Source organism: Mustela nigripes, chromosome 7 (genome assembly GCF_022355385.1).
Source record: "Mustela nigripes isolate SB6536 chromosome 7, MUSNIG.SB6536, whole genome shotgun sequence".
NCBI lineage: Eukaryota > Metazoa > Chordata > Mammalia > Carnivora > Mustelidae > Mustela > Mustela nigripes.
In genome coordinates, this window is record NC_081563.1 from 108,343,927 (window position 1) to 108,351,823 (window position 7,897).

A 7,897-nucleotide genomic window follows, 5' to 3' on the forward strand; every position below is an offset into this window, starting at 1 on the left:
TTTCTAATAGCCCAGAGGCCCTTACCTCATTTGCCAGGAGACAGAAAGGACCACAGAGATAAAGCAGAAGATCTGGTTCTGAAAATGATCCTTGAAGTGACCAAACAATTCCAGACACTGCAAGAATCTACTTTGATGTTAGATGTCACCATATTTAATTTTAAGTCAAAGGTGATTTTCCTTCATGATTTTTTTTTACCCTGCTCTATTTTGATATCTAATCTCCTCCAGATGATTGTTATCTGGATCTGAGAAAAAAAATACATCATTTTGCTGATTATAATTCTTTAATTGATCATTGCTATGTGTTCAGCTATTTCTCAAAGCAATTCAGAATCTGAAGATCAAACTTGGATCTAAGACATTGTCAGGATTAGCAAATTCCTTCCACATCCCCTTGCTTTCGATAGATTAGAAAAAGTAAAGGCATTACTATAAAGACTTAAAGTCACCACTACTTATAAAAACACAGTTCACAGATGTAGACAAATGCACTCCATTTGTCCTCTCTTGTTCAAGTATGTCCAAAGTTTTGGATTTGATTCTTGGTTAAGTTTGTGTAATATCTGGGTTCTCAGTCAATGTGTACTTCCAGGTTATCCTCCCTAGAGCAGTAGAAGCAATGATGAGTCTTGGATGTTCTGAGGACCAATGACATCAGTAAAAAAAAACCTATAATCCAACCTGAAAGATATAAATAGCTGTGACCAGGTACCCATCTAGACTTCTCCAAGAAACAGTTGTGCCTCATTTTACAAAAGGCATGTACCCCTGTGAAGTTGTCTGGACAAAAGTTTCTGCAATGCAAATACTTTTTTTCTTTTCCCTCTGACTTTCTACCAGTTGGGAAGAGATTTCTTCCTGGAAGCAAAAAGTACAGTATTCCATTTAAAAATGAGATAAACTTTGACACTTGGGTGGCTCAGTTGGTTAAGTGTCTGCCTTCAGCTCAGGACATGATCTCATCGGCTTGGATCAAGTCTCATATGGGGCTCCTTGATCAGTGGAGGGCCTGCTTCTCTCCCTGCCTGCTGCTCCCCCTGCTTGTACACCTGTTCTCTTGCTCTGGCAAATAAATAAAAACTAAAGAAAAATCTTTAAAAATGAGGTAAACCTTACAAAATGATGACATGAACTTTATGTGTGCATGTGTTTATATAAATGCTCACTTTGTTAAGTAAAAATTAAGAAAGTGGTCTCTCCGGAGCAAGGAAAAAAAACTAAGGAATAGTGTCCCTCTTAAGTCTTCTTGAGAAAAGGTTCTTGACACATAGAGGAAGAAAGAAGTAGTAGATAGGACCTAATTAGTTCTACTGCCAGTGGAGGCAACCCCAAGAAGTCAAATTCTAGCTATACATGAGGAAGAAGTCCTTAACACCTCTAACTATGGATTCATGCACTATCCTATTTGGGAAAATAGTAAGGCCCTGCAGCAATGTTCCAACTAAAAAAAGATGGTCACACTGAGTGTAGAAGACACAGATTCTAGAACTCCAAACCAGGAAAAGTACCCAGTGGAAAGAGCTAGGCTTTCTAGATTCAATGTCCAAAAAATAAATTGAGAAAACTAAACCAAGTATCAGGAGAACTAAACAGAGCTAAAAAACAAAACAAAACAAAACAAAAAAAAAAAAACAAAAAACAAAAAACCATCACTCAGGGACACCTGGGTTGCTCAGTCATTTAAGGATCTGCCTTCGGACAGGTCATGATCCCAGGGTCCTGGGATCAAGTCCCACAACGGGCTCCCTGCTCAGCAGGGAGTCTGTTTCTCCCTCTGCCTGCTGGTCCCCCTGCTTATGCATTCTGTCTCTCTGACAAACAAATAAAATCTTATAAAAAAAAAATCACTCATCTCTACAACCAATATTCCTTTGCAAACAAAACAAAAGCTACATTTTTGTGGCTCAATTATTTTCTGAATGAGACTCTGGATAAAGAAGTATGATCTGTGGGCGCCTGGGTGGCTCAGTGGGTTGAAACCTCTGCCTTCAGCTCAGGTCATGATCCCAGGGTCCTGGGATCAAGCCCCGCATCGGGCTCTCTGATCCGCGGAAAGCCTGTTTCCTTCTCTCTCTCTGCCTGCCCCCCTACATACTTGTGATCTCTGTCAAATAAATACATAAAAATTTAAAAAAAAAAAAAGAAGTATGATCTGGGAGGATTCTGGATAAAGAAGAGTGAATGTGAAGAGGCAAAAAGTAACCATCCAAACAAATCACCTGGTAATTATACTATGGAACACTTTTTCCAAGAGAATATTAATGTAATTAATTAAGACCTATAATTATAATTTGTGATAATCTAAATATAACTTTGTCTTTTGTCTATGTTGCTACAGTTTACTTTCCCATTGTAAAAAAAAAATAATGTAAATAAAATAATGTAAATAAAAGTGGAGGTGGGAAGCATTCAAATTTACTTAAGGGAACAAATTGTTTTCAAACACATTTACAACTACCCAACAGGGTGTTAATTATAAGTGATCCTTATCTATTCACTCAACTAGGTCTAACAGAGTGTTTATTTGGAACAGCTTAGTAGCCTGCTTACTATTACTTTAACTACTGGAACACTAAAAGTGTATTTCTCTTAAAAAGTCCTAATATCTCTATGAATATATTTCATAGTCATACTATCTCATAATCATTAATATCAGAAAGACAATACTAACAAACATGTGCATAATAAGGTATTACCCTGTATGATATAAAAGTATTTTCTTTTTTAGAAATCATTCCAGGGGAGAAAAGTTAGCCAGTTCACCTGAATGAATATTTAATCAGCTCTAACTATATTACCTTTGTAACAGGAATACAAAATAGGTTATAAACCAACCTCACCAAGATCAAAAATAAATTGTTTATGTGTATATGAGTGTACATGAATATGAGAGTGTTTGTGAGGTATGTATGAAAAGTGTATGAGTTTGTGAGTATATGTGTATGTGAGGATAGATGAGAGTATGTGTGGTACATGTGTACCTAAATGGGCACGACTGTTGTCATTCATTTATCAAATATTAACTTGAATGCCTTTGTATAGCAGAGATATTCAAGGTACTTGGGATACTCCACTAAGAAAAAATTAAACAAAATTCTTGCACTTATAGAATTTATGTTCTATTTGGCGGAGCCAGACAACAAATAATAATTATAATTAATAAATGTTTTGAAATAAAAAAACAGAGCTAGACCTGAGTTACCAATAATGTGAGGAGTGTGGATGGGGAGCAGATTACATTTTTAAAAGGCAAGGATTATTACCCCATTTGATAGATGATTAAATGGAAATGTAAAAATTTTTGATTTAGAAGATGTTAAAATGTCAGTTACAAGTAAAATCGAAGCCATAGCCCAACCTCCTACAAGGAGGTTTTCTAGGTGATAAGGTAAATATAGATCCCACCTTCTTTTTTTTTTTTAAGATTATTATTTGAGAGACCAAGCCAGTATGTGTGAGCAGGGTGAGAGAGCACAGTATCCAACACAGGGTTGGATCCCACGACCCTGAGACCATGACCTGAGCTGAAATCAAGAGTCAGATGCTCAACCAACTAAGCCACCCAGGTGCCCCCTAGATCCCACCTTCTTAAAAATATGACAAGTTGTTGGTCTTAGAGAGTGAAGTGGGAAGAGGCCTAATGGATAATTAGAATTGCATCTCAGCAAACCTACTAATAGTTCAGATTCTGAGTGAGATGGAAGGTGAGAGATTTCTGCAAAATGCTTACATACTTGCTTTCAGGGGAACATTTTTAATGTTGTCCTGCTAAGACTGTGCCACCAAACCATATCCTCATATTTTTGTATTCACTGCCCTTGATATATTGTAATAGCTGAAGCCTCACTGATTTATTAAGTATATAAGGTAAGTTTAGGCTCAGAGTTACACACAGGGAGAGCTTATCCTCACTCATCTACTGTTTGTCCCATCCTCAGCCTGCAAAGAATGCCCTTCCAAGGGTTTGCATCCCTGTGGAGCACATGTACCTTCAAGAACCTCACTTCCAGTTGACCTCGTTCCTCAAATAACCTTGTACCTTGGATCTGAAAGAGAGCTTGAGACCCTCATTGTGTATGTGACAAGTCCAAGCATGTCCACCCTGCTATATTGTGTTTGTCAAAACACTGGATTTGAAATCACAGAGCCACTACAAGGGGCAAGTCCCTCTCTCTAAGTTGGCATCCACAAAGAAATGGGACTTTTCACCAACTGGCTGGAAGTCAATGCCAGTGAACCCCTTTCACCACAGCTGCTACCAGCTTTAAAAACTAATGAATTCTGTTGTTTTCTCATGTTGGCAAATAACCCGGTCATCCCTTCCTAGCTTTGTAATACCCCACTTAACAGGGTCAAATTAGTTGGTTCTTGCTAAGTCTTCTAAGTAGTAAATTATTCTTTGCCACTTGTTTTCAGAGTTGTTTTAAGAGGCCCATAGGGGCAGGCAAGTCAAGAAATGAGAACACTTTAACAAATGCTGGCAAACCACCCTCCCCCTGCTATAGAAGAAAAGATCTACAGGTTGTTAAAAAGACCTCCCTCTGGTTAATAGAGTACTGACCTCTGGTCTAAATCAGTGTTGGTGGAAGAAAGAAAATGGGCTTTTGGAGAGGTGAGATAGAGTGGTAAAACGCATTTCTTTTTAATAAGTAGCAGTCGTTTCCCTTCTGCATACCCTAGCATGGCACCCTTCTTAGCTATCCGCAGAGATCCTGACCTGGGGGTTTTCATTCTATTACACCCGCTGTTGCCACCTGCTGGTGACATATCATGATTGACGTACAGACATGGTATGGGGGTTATTCTTGTGGGAAGCACAAATTGTAAGTTTTAGGATAAAATCAAAGGTTTTCATTCCCTGGGGTCTTGAAGGGGGGGGGGGATAGTCCAGAAAGCAATGGGAATTTATTCTATTCACACTCAAGTTTTGAGAAGTTTCAGTCCTATTATTCCACCAGTACAAGAGATTTAGTTAACCAGCCATTACCTTTTCCTCTACAAGCTATAGAGGACATGGTTTTCCCTGATCACTGGCGATATAATTTTGTTTCTTGCTATGTATCTTGAAGACTATAGGTTTACAATGTAATGGAACTTGACCTCAAAGGCAAGATTGATTTTCAGTTTTCTAAGCAAAGCCTTAGGGAAAAAGATAACTTCTTCAGCCTGTTTCCAAGAAGCGTGAGGGTGACAAGGTTCTGGTACACCACATCATTTATAAAAGAACCATCAGAAGTGTATTACCAACACTCCTGGAAAACCTCAGGGTAAGCATGTTGTTTGAAGTAAAGTAAATATTTTTTAAAGGCTCATATCAAGCTGTAATTTGCTAGAGAATATGAAATGGAAATATATTTCCTTAAATTTCTCCATACTCACAAATAGCCAATATATGTTTTATTTCTTGGAAATGTAGACACATTAGAAGCCACTGTGCACAGCTATACATGGTCAACTTTTAAATTTATGGTCATACAATAGGAAAGTTTCCAGTGAAATACTAGGTATCAGGAAGTTCAAGAGTTAAGGTCCCATAGTAGTCTTAACACATAGCCAGGGTGTACAAATGCCACATCATAAAGAGGTTTAAAAGGTTTCTTCAGTAGAAATGCCCAATAATGAATAGGCCTAGTATAGAACAACTTAATACTTTTATATATTTTGAGTTTTAATCATAAAGTGAGCTCTGTTTTAATTTAGATATTCATTTTTCATTCCCTTGTCAATGTTTACAATAAGAATAGCAATGTTGAGAGGCCCAAGGCCATGCTTTGCACCCTTATTTTCTCTTTATACCCCTTTTAGTTTATCTCATCCAGTTCCACAGCCTGCAAATGCCACCTATATTCTAGAGATTCCTCAATCTATATCTCCATTCTTGACTTCTCCCCAGAACTTCAGATTCATAGCCAACTACCCACCTAAGAAATAATCAACATCTCAAACGTGACATGCCTGAGGGCAAAACTCTTATGTCAGCCAAACTTGCCCTTCCCTCTAAATTTCCTCATTTTTGTAAACAGCACAAAACCCCTCCCATTTGCTCAAGTAAAAAGTCTGAAAGCTAACTTTGATCAGACTCTTTTCTCTCACTCCTTACACATAATCCATCAGAAATTCTTACTGAATTAAAATTATCTAAAATCCTAATTCTCTCCATCTCCATTGACAAAATCTGTTAGTCATCTATTTTGGCATAACAAATAATTCCAGAACATAGAGCCATAAAACAATAGGGATTTATTGCATTATATGGTTTCAGGGTCAGGAGTCTGGGACAGACTTTGCTGGACAGTTCTGGTTCTGAGTCTCTCATGAGGTTGAAAACTCATGAGGGCTGCAGGTTGACCAGGGCTGCAGTCATGTCAACAGGGGAAGGATCTGCTTCCAAGGTCACACAGAAAGTTGCTGGCATGCCTCAGTTCCTTGCTGGCTGCTGGCTGGAGGTTTCAGTTTTTTGCTATGTGAGCTTCTCCCTATGGTAGCTCATAACATGGCAGCCTATTTCTCCCAGAGTGAGAGATCAAGGAAAAGAGAGACTAAGATGGAAGCCATAATCTTTTATAACCTAATCTCAGAAGCAACAGAATATCACTTCTGCTATATTCTACAGGTCATATTGACTAACCCTGGTAAAATGCGGGAAGTGGTGACACAAGCATGTAAATATCAGTAAAGAATCACTGGATGCAAATGTGGAAGATAACATCCTAGACTAACCCTCCACCTTCAACTGCCTAGGGGCCTGAAATAGCCTCCTGATTCACGTTCTTGCTTCTCCTCTTGCCAACTCCATTCATTAGCTGCTCAGAAGCCAGAAATCAGATCTTGTCATTCTTGTACTGGAAAGCCCTCCAATGGCTTCCCATTTTACCCTGAGTAAGATACAAACTCTTAATCTGGCCTTGACCACTTATCATTTCCCATCACACACAGCCACGTTGGACAGATTCTTGTTCCTCCAACATACCAGGTTGGGTTCCTTTTCCCTGGGGGAATTCAGATCACAGCTTAAATGTCACTTCCAGAAAAGCCATCCAACACTACTCTATCTAAGATAAAGTACTCATTTACACACTTCTCTGTCCAACTGTCATTCTTGACCCAGCCGCACATACAAACACAAGTGCACTTCTTACTTCTGAAAGAATCCTGATTCTTTGTTTAACATCAGGCAAAGAGATCTGGATCTTCTGGAATGCAGGCTTCTCTCATCTACAGGTAATAAAACATGATTATTCTATGGTAGATACAGTAATCCTTTCCTTCAATGATGAAGCAAAAAGGTCTACAACTGTCATGTGGCCCTATACTGAGTAATGAGACATAGGAGGATATTTACTGCAAGCTTCCTTTCTAAAATTAAAAAAAGCAAGCTTGGTGAGAACAGCATCTTTTTCTCCCATCTCTACTCTTCTAAATGTAACTACCATGAAGATACAATACCCAGAACTATGAGATAAGCAACCATCTTGCAATGTGAGACAAACAGCATAATAATGAAAAACCTAATACACCAAGAATAATAAAAGAGTAAAATGCAAATCAGACTCTGATCCCTGAATGACTACACCATTCCTGGTCTACCAACCAACCTCTAGATCCCTTGGCATAAAAAATCATTACATATCTTTCTCACGTAAGACTCTGCTAGCCATATCCTTTTGTTATATGCAACAAAAAACATTCCTAATTGATATGTTCATTTACATAGAATCTTCCTGCTAAATGATGATGGTTCGCTCATTACAAATCATAGACTCAGGGTGCCTGGGTGGCTCAGTGGGTTGAGGCCTCTGCCTTTGGCTCAGGTCATGATCCTGGGGTCCTGGGATGGAGCCCTGCATCAGGCTTTCTGCTCAGTGGACAGCCTGCTTCTTCCTCTCTCTCTCTC